Here is a 13,814-nt window from a genome sequence, read left to right as displayed (position 1 = left end):
TGCAGAATTCATCATGCGAAAGGCTGGGCTGGATGAATCCCTAGCCGGAATTAAGATTGCCGGAAGAAATATCAACAACCTCAGATATGCAGATGACACAACCTTGATGGCAGAAAGTGAGGAGGAATTAAAGAACCTTTTAATGAGGGTGAAAGAGGAGAGTGCAAAATATGGTCTGAAGCTCAACATCAAAAAAACGAAGATCATGGCCACTGGTCCCATCACCTCCTGGCAAATAGAAGGGGAAGAAATGGAGGTAGTGAGAGATTTTACTTTCTTGGGCTCAATGATCACTGCAGATGGTGACAGCAGCCACGAAATTAAAAGACGCCTGCTTCTTGGGAGAAGGGCAATGACAGGCCTAGACAGCATCTTGAGAAGTAGAGACATCACCTTGCCAACAAAGGTTCGTATAGTTAAAGCTATGGTTTTCCCAGTAGTGATGTATGGAAGTGAGAGCTGGACCATAAAGAAGGCTGATCGCCGAAGAATTGATGCTTTTGAATTATGGTGCTGGAGGAGACTCTTGAGAGTCCCATGGACTGCAAGAAGATCAAACACATCCATTCTTAAGGAAATCAGCCCTGAGTGCTCACTGGAAGGACAGATTGTGAAGCTGAGGCTCAAGTACTTTGGCCACCTCATGAGAAGAGAAGACTCCCTGGAGAAGACCCTGATGTTGGGAAAGATGGAGGGCACAAGGAGAAGGGGACGGCAGAGGACAAGATGGTTGGATAGTGTTTTCGAGGTTACCAGCATGAGTTTGACCAAACTGCGGGAGGCAGTGGAGGACAGAGGTGCCTGGCGTTCTCTGGTCCATGGGGTCACGAAGAGTTGGACACGACTAAACGACTAAACAACAACAATCCATTCCGATTTGTTTTGGGGGAGATTATCCAACAATTAGCATTCTCATCCTGAATTAATCCGTATTAAGCAGCTATTATGCATCCTCCCCTTTGCCAGCCCTTTATCCCATCCTTTCTAGTGCATATCTGTGTACACACTATATACTTAAAGAATATCTCCTCCCCCCCCGAATCCTGGGAACTGTAATTTACCCTTCAAAGAGCCACAATTCCCGGTACCCTTAGCAAACTACAGTTCCCAGGATTATTTGAGGAAAGCTGTGTGCTTAAAATATATGGAGTATGTGGCTGGGGCAACCTAGTCATATGGACAATGTACAGGGTAATCATCATCATCCCCCATCTCTTTCCTAACGGCCAAAGGTGCTCTTTTTCATTAAAAGCAAGCAAACCAATAAACTAGATTTGTTATGCCAGACCACTTCAACTGCACAAACCTAAATTATTGCTATGTGATTGAATCCCTCCCTCCTACAAAATACTGATGTTTCTGGAGGCAACACAGGCTTTGGAGTATTTTGGGGAGCGAATAACCCAGCTGGCGAAGGAAAAGCATGGAACTCTGGAGTCTCCAGAAGGATGGGAGTGGAGCACAGGACAATATAACCTACTTTACAGTGGAAAAGATGGACAAAGGACACAGCTCTGTTGGATTCACGGCTCTTTATTGCAGCAGTTAGAACTGCTCCTGGAATCAGACTGACTGCAACCTAGCTGGCTGCTTTATATACAGTGGTACCTCAGGTTACATACGCTTCAGGTTACAGACTCCGCTAAACCAAAAATATTACCTCGGGTTAAGAACTTTGCTTCAGGATAAGAACAGAAATCGTGCTCTGGTGGTGCAGCGGCAGTGGGAGGCCCCATTAGCTAAAGTGGTGCTTCAGGTTAAGAACAGTTTCAGGTTAAGAATGGACCTCAGGAACAAATTAAGTACTTAACCCGAGGTACCACTGTAATACTAAATAACTTGAAACAGTAACAACTCACAACTAGCTAACCAATCAGGAGCGACAGTTTTCAATCCTTCATTTACATACCGGTGACCCTGAGTGAGAACTGCCACTAATCTTAATACATAACAGGGGGTATTTCATAGAATCATAGAATCCTAGAGTTGGAAGAGACCACAAGGGCCATCGAGTCCAACCCCCTGCCAAGCAGGAAACACCATCAGAGCACTCCTGACATATGGTTGTCAAGCCTCTGCTTAAAGACCTTCAAAGAAGGAGACTCCACCACACTCCTTGGAAGCAAATTCCACTGTCGAACAGCTCTTACTGTCAGGAAGTTCTTCCTAATGTTTAGGTGGAATCTTCTTTCTTGTAGTTTGGATCCATTGCTCTGTGTCCGCTTCTCTGGAGCAGCAGAAAACAACCTTTCTCCCTCCTCTATGTGAGATCCTTTTATATATTTGAACATGGCTATCATATCACCCCTTAACTTCCTCTTCTCCAGGCTAAAGATGCCCAGCTCCCTTAGCCGTTCCTCATAAGGCATCGTTTCCAGGCCTTTGACCATTTTGGTTGCCCTCCTCTGGACACGTTCCAGTTTGTCAGTGTCCTTCTTGAACTGTGGTGCCCAGAACTGGACACAGTACTCCAGGTGAGGTCTGACCAGAGCAGAATACAGTGGCACTATTACTTCCCTTGATCTAGATGCTATACTCCTATTGATGCAGCCCAGAATTGCATTGGCTTTTTTAGCTGCCGCGTCACACTGTTGGCTCATGTCAAGTTTCCTTTTCACATGTACTGCTCTCAAGCCAGGTGTCACCCATCTTGTATTTGTGCCTCTCATTTTTTTTGCCCAAGTGCAATTCTTTACATTTCTCCCTGTTAAAATTCATCTTGTTTGTTTTGGCCCAGTTCTCTAATCTGTCAAGGTCGTTTTGAAGTGTGATCCTGTCCTCTGGGGTGTTAGCCACCCCTCCCAATTTGGTGTCATCTGCAAATTTGATCAGGATGCCCTTGAGTCCATCATCCAAGTCGTTGATAAAGATGTTGAATAAGACCTGGCCCACGACAGAACCCTGTGGCACCCCACTAGTCACTCTTCTCCAGGATGAAGAGGAACCATTGATGAGCACCCTTTGGGTTCGGTCAGTCAGCCAGTTACAAATCCACTGAGTGGTAGCATAGTCAAGACCGCATTTTACCAGCTTCTTTACAAGAATATCATGGGGCACCTTGTCAAATGCCTTGCTGAAATCAAGGTAGGCTACATCAACTGCGCTCCCTTCATCTACCAGGCTTGTAATTCTGTCAAAAAACAAGATCAGGTTAGTCTGACATGACTTGCTGACTATTGGTGATCACAGCATTCCTTTCTAGGTGCTCACAGACTGTTTGCTTAATGATCTGCTCCTGAATCTTCCCTGGTATTGATGTCAGACTGACTGGGTGGTAATTATTTGGGTCCTCTCTTTCCCCCTTTTTGAAAATAGGGACAACATTTGCCCTCCTCCAGTCTGCTGGGACTTCGCCTGTTCTCCAGGAATTCTCAAAGATGACTGTCAGTGGTTCTGAAATCACATCTGCCAGTTCTTTTAATACTCTTAGATGCAATTCATCTGGCCCTGGAACAACAAGCACCCATGAATTCATAAACACTGGTATCCTCATTGGAATACATCATTGCACGCCTGTTCCTGAACCTTCACAACACAGAGATGCCCGAGGAATTTCCTGTTAAGACATTTCACAGACCTTCTCTCTCAGCTGACCTGACAAAGATAATTTAGGCTGTAAGGCCGTAGCCTGTGCAGTCCAGGAAGCACTGCCTCGAAAGGTTTATGTGTGTGTGACAGGTCCTTATTCCTGAAGCTTTCCCTGATCTAAACATATGCATCATCCTTGCCTCTATGAAGACTAGCAAGATTTTGGAGTGTAGTAGTACAGTAGATTCTGAGCTGGTGGTTAATACTTTGAGCAACACTAGTTCAGGGGTATTGTGAGAAATTAAAACAGTGGTTCTCAGACACCCACCCACACCCACTCTGTGTTGCCATCTTAATTTTACATGGCAGGCATTTCCAGACTTCCATTTATTTTTCAGAGTTTCCTGAGAAGAAGATTTGACTGTTAAACCACTCTGAGATTTGTAGATCAGTGAAGGGAATAAGGGGCTCCGAACAACTCTCAAACTACAGTACCCAGAATTCCTTGGGGTGGAGAGCCATAACTGTTTAAAATGGTATGTTACTGTTTTAAAGGCAGAGTGCAGATGGGGTCCTTGTCAAACATCATTGCCATCTTACGGCACTCCAGTTTTTCCTGCATCTTCCTTCTGGGTTGCTTCCAGACTGTCACTATTTTGGATTCAATCACACACCAGCAAATGGAGGTTGCACCGTTATAGTTTGTCTTTGCCAACATTGGCCTTTCGCGATAAGGGAACTCCTCTGACACAACGTCACCTAACACCTCCTTGAAAACAAAGCAGAGTGAAAAGCCTAGCAAATCGAATCCCTCTGCAAATAGATTTGGACAACGGCTTCATAAAGCAGGCCATTGGGAAAGCTGTCAGTGTTCCAGAGCAATAATACTTGTGGGGCATGCTGGGAAATAAAAATGGCGGCTCCCAGAACCCCAGCTGCCTCGTGCAAACATTTGCCAACAGAATGGGTGCTGTGCTGCATCAGACATCCAGGGCAGGGCCTGTGTGGATTGACTCCTGGCTCCCCTAGGAGGACACTGAGGGAAGAGGGGGGTCCCATTTTTCTGGCCCCTACGTGGTCCCCATCGCTCACTATTGTTGATTAATGTTTCTCTCCCTAGTTTTTGCTGTACAAAACTCCAAAGTTCTGTCAAACCAAGCATCCTAGCTAGGCAAATATTTGCCTTGGCCATGTTGTCCCACAGCATCCTAGTTGGCTGAGAGCTGAGCAAGGGAGGTCATTGCTGTGAAAACCTAGCCTCTGTTCTGGGATCCGTGGGCCTAGAGACTTCATCTGTTTGGTTGGGCAATATGAGAAACTGGCTGGTTACTCTGCCCTGAGTTCCTATCATGAGCTCACCATTGCCAAACTGGTCCAAGCTAGAAACGGCCCTCAGCTTGAAGATTCACAGGGACTTCGTTTGTTAGACAGAGGCACGAGGCCAAAGCAAATATCATTGCCAATGGGGCATCTTTGCTTTGTATATAATTTGGATTCCTGATGCAATCGCTCTTTGGCTTACAGTACACCTCACTGGCATTTCCTGGAGGGTTCAATCCTGCCTCCAGGACCTCTGACACACATTCTCTTTCTAACCCCCCCCCCCACTCCCAAAGATCTCACTGGCAAAGAATTTGCTGTATCACGATGGCCACACTTTTACAGTGAGGGGAAATGGGCGTCTAAAAGGCACTGAAGCCAAAAATGATAGACAAACTAAGAATGACGTATACTCAGAGAAAAGTACAAGGGAGAGATAGTCTCTTTTGGAAGCTATGCACACACATCTTAATTCCAAACAGAAATAAGTGTGATTACATTTATGGAAGGGCCGCTTAGCACATGCTCAGAAGCACTCTGTTCATTATTCTTAATATCCTGAGGGCCTGATACTTGCCACCTGTTGGTGGGAGATACAGCTGAGCAACATCTGGAGAGTAAACGGTTTGCTACTGTTGCCTTAAGGCCTCACCTTCTCACCTTGATCTCAAGCAATGTATACAAGAATGCATATCACAGGGTAAAGTGTATATAAAGAGGCATACATGAGTTAAAATACAATACACAAATGTGTTATCTTAGGGGCAATTGCCTTACAAAATTTGTGTATTTGGGGAAAGTGCGTACAAAGTTACGTATATTAGGATAAATTCACACCAAACCGGTGCTGGATTTTCATGAGGACTAGCCCCAAAACTTTTGTGAAAATGGGGAGAACGGAACTTATGTAAAAGAGTGGAAAAAAATGAGAATCTGAAATTGACAGGTTTTCCCTTTAACTTCCAACGACATCAAATGTTCCTTTCCTGTCCAATGCCATCTGGTTCTGTTTATGTCTCTGGTTCACACACGACTTCTGTTTGGAGAAATGTTCCCCGGAAGTCCCTGCGTCAGGAGGCTTGAGGGTTTCAGCATTCGTTTACCAGAAGTGCTTTGGGACGTGTTTTGTGTGCAGCAACGCAGCGTGGATGTCTCACCCCTCACAGGCTTCTAGGCATAAATATTTAGCAGCTGGGTGGGTGGGTGGGTGTGATGCTGTTGGACAGGGGTGGCGTTTCCTCCCTCAAGTTAACTCTGGGCCTAGAGGCTGAAGCAACAGAAGGAGATTATTCCATGGGAAAGGAAGGAATTAGCAAAGAGGCAGAGTAGGAATTATGGTGGAGAGATGCACCTTGTCACTTGGGAAAGAGGACTGTGTACATACCGCACATTTCAAGCACAAGACAGATTCTTGGAAACTGTAGTTTTTTATATATATAATAATTTTTATTAGTGTCAGAGCTGCCCGAGGTCCCAGCTCACAAAGGACCAACGCCAGTTCTTGTTATATACAAAAGTCTTTATTGAAGTTCAGTTTCGATTTCAAAGCCGCGGCACGCAGCTCTACGTCTTGAACTCTAGACCGCTGAAGCTCCGTCTGAATCTCCTCCCCCCAGACACCAGTTTAAGACTCTAGCCCTGCTCCACCTCTTCCTCTGCTCTTTCCTCCTCTGGGTCCGCCTGTCCGCTGGCTCCTTGCCCTTTCTGGACTCTTCTGACGCTGAGTCCCCTGAGTCTTCCCCCTGCCTCCGGCGGGCTTTAGGACCTGGTTCCCAATCCGGGTTTTCTGCTGTCCCGCGCGCCTGTACATTCGAACTTGGCGCCCGCGCCCAGCCGGCAACCTTCCTCCTGACCGTTACACTGCTCCTGTCACTGCTTCCCCCTTCGGGGGGGCTAGCTGGGCCTGACCTCCCCTCCGTTCCCTCACTCTCCGACAGAGGCGTGGTCAGCCCTGACTCATCTTCTCTCCCTGCTGGAGGAGACGCTGGCCCTGATACATGGGACTCTTCCCCCCCACTACGCTCTGGTGGGGGAGCTGGCCCTGATCTCCCGCTGCTGCTTTGGGAGTCCCCGCTGGCCCCTTGCTTCTGGTGCGTCCCCCCTGGGACCCCCCTTGCCCTGGCCATTGGCGCCCCCTTCTGGGAATCTTCTGATTCGCTGGAGAGGCTCATGGAATCTCTCGGGCCACTGTCATACTCCCTACGCTGCCCTCCGATCCTTCCCCTTCGCTCTCCATTTCCTCTCTCCCCTGTGCCTCTGCTCCTGAGCCCCTGACAATTAGTTTTCAATTACAATCCAATAATAGCCTCATTCTAACGATATCAATTTATAATACAATTATTAATACCAATAGTTCAAATACTGAATTATATAATTTAGATAAGGTGCCCCCCCATGCTAGAATTGATGGCTTGATTATTTGCTTTATTTCTGCATTCCAAAATCTTATTAATTTCCATTACATCCCGGTCATAATAATAATCTCTTATACAACAACTGCAATATTAATAACTTCTGTTTGTGTTGACACATTAAATGATTTATAAAACTACAAGTGAGGAACTCAAACTATATCCTTGTTCTTCCTGTGTGTGGCAATTATTCTGTCTGGGGTGGACAGGAAACTAGTTTGTTGAGGGTGCTTGGACTTGCAGCTCTGTTAGGGGCAAAACACATTTCCCAGGATTCTTTGGGGGAAACTATGTGCCTTAAATCCATTGTGTGCAGCCAGTGGAAGAGAATGGGGAAAGATGAACCCAGGAATCCAGGCTTAGCGCTCCTCTCCCCAAACCTAATAGCCCCCCCCCACTCCTTTGCCGTGCCTGACATTACTTAAGTGAAATTAAAGGGACTATGTGTCCGTCTGTCCATCCAGGCTTGCCCTTGCCCCACTGCTTTCCCCCAAGGAAATGCAAACTTTACTGCTGAATCGGAACAAACATCTATCAGGTTTTCTCTGGATTGATGTTTGTTCCTATTTATCTCTAAAGAGCAGGCTTTCTAAGGGAAAGGCTGGTCAAGGGCAAAAAACCATTTGGACCTGGGCTTTCGAGGCATGGGAACAGGCACAAGTCTGGATGAGCCCTAAAGGACTAACAGGCTTATTGTGGAATAAATTGCAGAACCGTGGACCATTATAGCTGCCACCTCCTCCTGAGGGAGACCATTCCACTGTCAAACAGCTCTTACCAGCAGAAAGTTCTTCCTGATGTGTATCTGTAATTGCCTTTATTGTAACTTGAATCCATTGGTTTGGGTCCTACACTCTGGAGCAGGAAAAAAACAAGTTTGTTCCCTCTTCCATGTGACAGCCCTTGAGATATTTGAAGATGGCTATCATATCTCCTCTCAGTCTCCTCTTTCCCAGTATAAACATACACTGCTCCCTCAACCGTTCCTCATAGGGCTTGGTTTCCAGACCATTGCCCATCTTGGTAGCCCTCCTCTTTCCAACTTGTCAATATCCTTCTTAAATTGTGGCTCCCAGAACTGGACACAGTATTCCAGTTGTGGTCTGATCAAGGCATATTAGAGTGATACTATTACTTCATTTGATTGGGACACTATACTTCTGTTGATGCAGCCTAGAATAGCATTAGCTTTTTTTCGCTGCTGCATCACACTGTTGACTCATGTTCAGCTTGTGGTCTACTAAGACATCTACTGCAGGCAAGCCAGGTATCTCCCATCTTATATTTGTGCAGCTGGTTGTTCCTGGCTAAATATTGTTGTTGGCATCCATCTGTCTCAGGAGACAATGGGGGAGCGCGCCTTTGGGGTTAAAGTCTGAGGCTGATACAGGAGTGTAGAACCTGACATTTGTCCCTTTTGAAATTGACTTGGTTAGTTTGGGTCCAGTTCTTCTATCTGCCTTCTGCAGCATTAGCTATCCCTCCCAGTTTGGTGCCATCCACAAACCACTCTGCTGCCACTCACATCTGCCCTCCTGGCACTGTTGTTATGTATGGGGTGTGTGGACATGTGTTTTGACAGCAGCTGATGCAATAGTCCTACAAGATTAGTCTTGATCATATTGCAAGTGGGAGAGACTACCTAGAATGCTCCCTGCATTTTTTAAAAAAGGAGGACACCCAACAGGTAGAAACCTAGTATTCTGAGATCCAGACAGCTCCTGTCTCAAATCAGAGAGGAAGGAATGCTCCCAGACACCATTCCTCGATATTCTCCTGAGCCATAAATTTTCCAAATCGGACCAGACATTCCTAAAAGAGGTGGCATATTCACATAGTTTAAGTATTATGGCAACGCAAACTATGTCACAAGAATGCCAGTCTTCCTGGCCTGGCTGGTAAGTTTATAATTTGGATAGATGGTTAAATGTCAGTGCAGTGTTTGGATACTGTCCTGAGTGGAAACATACCACAGTCTTTGACGTGAGACCCCCAACCGGCTGAAGTCATCAGGATGCCATGAAGACGAGATCAACCCCTTACTCTACCGTCAGTGAATAAAACAGAAACACCTTGTGAGCCAAAGGAAGCGTGATCCAATGCAGTGATCTTCAGCAGATCCAGGACCAAGACCCACCTTGGACTCCCAAGTGACAACACAGATTCCCCTCTCTGCCCATCAAGGAATTCCCTGCCCAGCCCACCCCTGCTTCAAGTTGCAGGGAGAGGGGTGAGGATGGTGTGGTACCCTTACCTCCTGCAGCCATCGGACTCCTGCCTAACTTTCTGGGCCCCCTTTGCCCCACCACAGCTGACATTTCTGCATGCAAGTCCCCAGCAAACTGGAAAAGGAGCAGACTGGAAAATGAACAGCATCACCCCTTGCACCTATAGGAAAGTGAGGCATATGAGAAATGTTGGATGGTATGGACTCCCAAGCCACCTGAAGGCAATCCTGTATAGGGAAGGGTTTTTTTTTAAATGTTTAATGTTTTATTATGTTTTTATATACTGTGTGTTGGAAGCTGCCCAGAGTGGCTGGGGCAACCCAGTAAGATGTGTAGGGTATAAATAGTAAAATTATCATTATGGAATGGAACATTTCTCCTATTTTCATGGGAGAAATGTCGGAGGGTATGCGTGTCCTGGCCCAGACTGGTGAGCCCTAACTGAGGAACAACATGGTGGCAACAGCTTGGCCTGTGGGTCCCAACCCATTGGTTGAAGACCTATGGTCTGGCGGTTAAGAAGAACCTGAGCTAAGGCCCACTTAATCAATGGGGTTTACTCCCAGGTAAGAGGGTACAGGATTGCACCATGTTCTACTGAGGCTGCTCCCACCGTAGCCTGAAAATGACTTTTCACCAACCATTTACCTTATAAGGAGACGGTGACATCATTTTCAGCTCATTGCCCTCTGACGTTTTTCTGTACTGCCCTCTTTTTTATTGGTTTCCTTGCCTTAATTCATTCTGAAATAGCACCATTTCACAATAAAGAAAAGAATGCAAGGGAAACAGTAATTCAAACCCCCCAAAGTGTGGAAAAGGAACTGACTAAGTAGTAGAAATGTATAAGTAATTCCACAGCTATGCTGAACAGGAAGCAGTTATCGGTGGAGATGCTAGCTGATATTTAACTTTCTAGAGACTGCGCTATACAGCGAATTACACATATATGCACACAAAGAGGCTTTCATTCTGCACATCCCAGCAACCAGGCTTGGAAACTGACTTTCACTCACACCAGTTTCAGGAGAGGATCACAGTTCCCCCCCAGCTGTAGCCCCCCCTTGCAAAGGTCCCCATTTAGAGATGGGGGATGAGGAAGGGAAGCCCAATGGGCTGCACATCTGGCTTAGGCCAAAGTCTCTCAGGCGTTCCTGACTTGCATATGCTAAGTGGCGTGGGTTTCTCATGGCGTTCAGGAAGAGGAAGGCAATTTCCCATATTTTCAGGTGGAATCAGAAATTCTGTGCATTGAGTTAAAGTGGGGAGTGGGGAGTTTGACCCCATACCCTCAGGGGAAGCATTGAGAGAGGGTTCTTGGCCTTCTCCAGGGGGAGAACACCGTGAGCAAGTGATAGGGGACACTTGGATTGCGGCACATTCAACACCAAAGGAGATGGCCACTGGTGCTTTTTAACAAACCAGGGCAAAGTGGTATGGCACCTGTCCTTGGTTCAATCCTGGGCATCTCCAGGTAGGACTGGGAGAGAGCCCAGCTTGAAAACTTGGAGCATCGCTGCCAATCAGTGCAGAGCTAGAGTACAAGGCAACTTCTAGGATGATGGAAGCAAAAGTTGGAACCAGGATACATTCCTTATTTCTTCTTTGCAGGCAGGAATTGAGGACAAAGAGGGGAAGCTAGAGATTGTTTGAAACATGAGGTTTAACTATTGGCATGATTAGCGTCTGAAATATGCTTGGAGTCGAGTGTGAATTTCATGCTCTTTATTCAGCTCATAGTAGCAATGAATGAATCTTTCCCCAAAACGTCTAGCTATATATACATTATTTACACAATGGGCCCTGCATGATTGGCTAATTCTGGGCTGCTCCTGTAGGCCAATCAGGTTGTTGATTCACTTCATCCAGGAGCCTGATTGGCTGCTCCTGCAGGCCAATCAGGTCGCTGATTCACTTCCACCTGGAGCTGGATTGGGTGGCTCCTGCGGACCAATCAGACTGCTGCATTCAGGATCCTATTGTTCTAGGATTCAGCTCAGTACATTACTGCAGGACCCTCAACAACGTTGTTGCCATCTTATCTTATTGTACACCAGTGTTTTCTGCATTGTCCTCCTGGGGCACTTCCAGGCTGCTGCTATTTTGGGGCAGGGTTCCATCACAGACCTGCAGATTCAGATTCCAGAATTATATTTGATTTGGAGCCGTTGTGCAATGAACTTACTTTCCCCCAAAGATCAGACTGACATTTTGCAATAAGGAAAGTGACTGGAAAATGCACCGGTTTAACATAACGCCATCTAACCCTCCCTACAAATCAATCAGAAATAATCAACAGGTCATTTGAGAAGTGCCACTGGCTACAGCTTTCCTGTTATTAAGGCTGCAATCTTACCCCCGTTTTCCTGGGAGTAAGCAGCCACATTGCAAGTAGTCAGAGTTAGGATTGTGCGGTAATTTATGTTTGTGTTAATTTTTCCTTTCCTTTCCAAAACAGCAGGTTTTTTTAAAAGAAAGAAAGAAGAAAATGGAACGAGACTGAAATAGTAATTAACGCACATGCATTCCCACATGGGAAAGAAGAACCGTCTAATTAAAGGGAAATGTATCAGTAATTCCCCTGCTGCACTGAATAGGGAGCAATTAAAGGCAGAAGCTGGAGGGTGATATAATTAAATTTAAACCTTGATAATGGAATTTAGGAAAGTTAATTAAAGGTTGTAGGGGACTTCGTCTGTATGGCACCTACTTCTGAGTAAGCGCTGTAGAAGAATCTTGCCCATGGGAATGGACATTACTTAATAATAGAGGACTGTATTGTGTGAGATTAGAGATGAGCAGAAATCTGCCCTCCATTCTGCTTCCCCAAGTTTCCTTCCTTTGCAAAAGAGGCTTCCATTTGCCCAACTCATTCTCAGGGGACTTCAGAATTTCTTGAAAATTCTTGTGGGTTCAAAGTTCCGAGTTGACTTTTTCATTGGGTAAGGGCGGGTCAAGCGCGATGGGCATCGTGCCACTTCAACAGTCATGGCTCCACCGCAAAGAACCCTGGGTGTTAGGAGAACCTATCCACCGAACAAAGCTGCAATTCTGGTTGGCCTGTTCAGCTTGGTCACATGACCTGGGGGAAACAGAAATACAGCATTATTTTAACATACCCCCCAATAGCCTGCTGATCAAAATTGGGGTGCTCCTCCCAAGCTCTTGTAGGAACCAGCTGACTCACGCCAGAGTGCTGGACCCCAAAATGGGATGTTCTGGGATCCAATCAGAAGGTGGGAAGGCTTCTGTAATTCCAGGAACTCCCACTTAAAACAGGACGGTTGAGGGGTATGCTTTGAAGGGTTGTGTTCACTCTGCCAGGTTTAGACCGGATTTGGATCTGGTGTGACTTTATTCCAGCTTCCTTTATTCCAGTTTGCTTTATGCCAGCTTCTTGCACATAGGACTGTTCCCAAAATCTCCAAAAGGGGCATTCAGTGGAACCGTGCCTCTTACTTGACTCTTGGATTTGTGTGTTGCTGTTTTTTGGTATGCTAATGCTGCACAATGAAGAATTAAAATTGAGAAATTAGGCACCTGGCTGTCTCATGAGAGAACAGGATGCTGGACTAGTTGGGCCATGGGCCTGATCCAGCGGAGCTCTTCTTATGCCCCATAGATAATTTCCCCTGGCGTCCTGCATTCAGCACAGACAGCTCTTTTCATTTCACACCTTTGGGCAACTCTTCATCGTTTACTCTTAAACATAGTTAATTCCTAGGAAATGTGAAATATGCTTATAAATTCAGTCCTGGCACTTGTAATTCAGTTTCCATTACATTTGGCCTTCATATAACTCAGATGAATTCACCAGGAAATCTCCTCCAACCCAAGGAATTTCTATATTTTTGGAAGGTGCTTGCTGTAAGTAGAGCAATACATCTGAACTAAAAATAACCTTTCTTTATTTGACGTGTACTGTACATTTCCGATGCTCGTGATTAAAAGACACTAAAAATAGGCACAGACTCGGTTAGACAGATATTTATGTTTGTTGTGCGGAGAATAAATAGTTGATTTTCCATTAAGCATCTCTGAGGACCCACACCTGGGATTTTTGGAAACGTGGCGCAGCCCCTGCACGTGGGGGAGGCTGTCTGTGACTCTTGTTCTGAACTTCTTTATCCTATAGGTCAGCATTCCCCACAATAGGCCCTCCAGATGTGTTGGACTACAACTCCCATGAGCCACAGCTCATCCGTGGCCATGGATGATGGGTGTTGTAGTCCAAAACATTTGGGAGGAGGCAGCAGGCTGGAGAAGGCTTCTGTAGGCTTCTGTTCCTCATGGAGGACAGGTGTTCTGGCTTTTACATGTGGTTAAA

Source organism: Podarcis gaigeae (assembly GCF_964106915.1).
Source record: "Podarcis gaigeae genome assembly, chromosome: 13".
NCBI lineage: Eukaryota > Metazoa > Chordata > Lepidosauria > Squamata > Lacertidae > Podarcis > Podarcis gaigeae.
The sequence above is the reverse complement of the archived record's forward strand: the minus strand, read 5'-3'. Positions refer to the sequence as shown.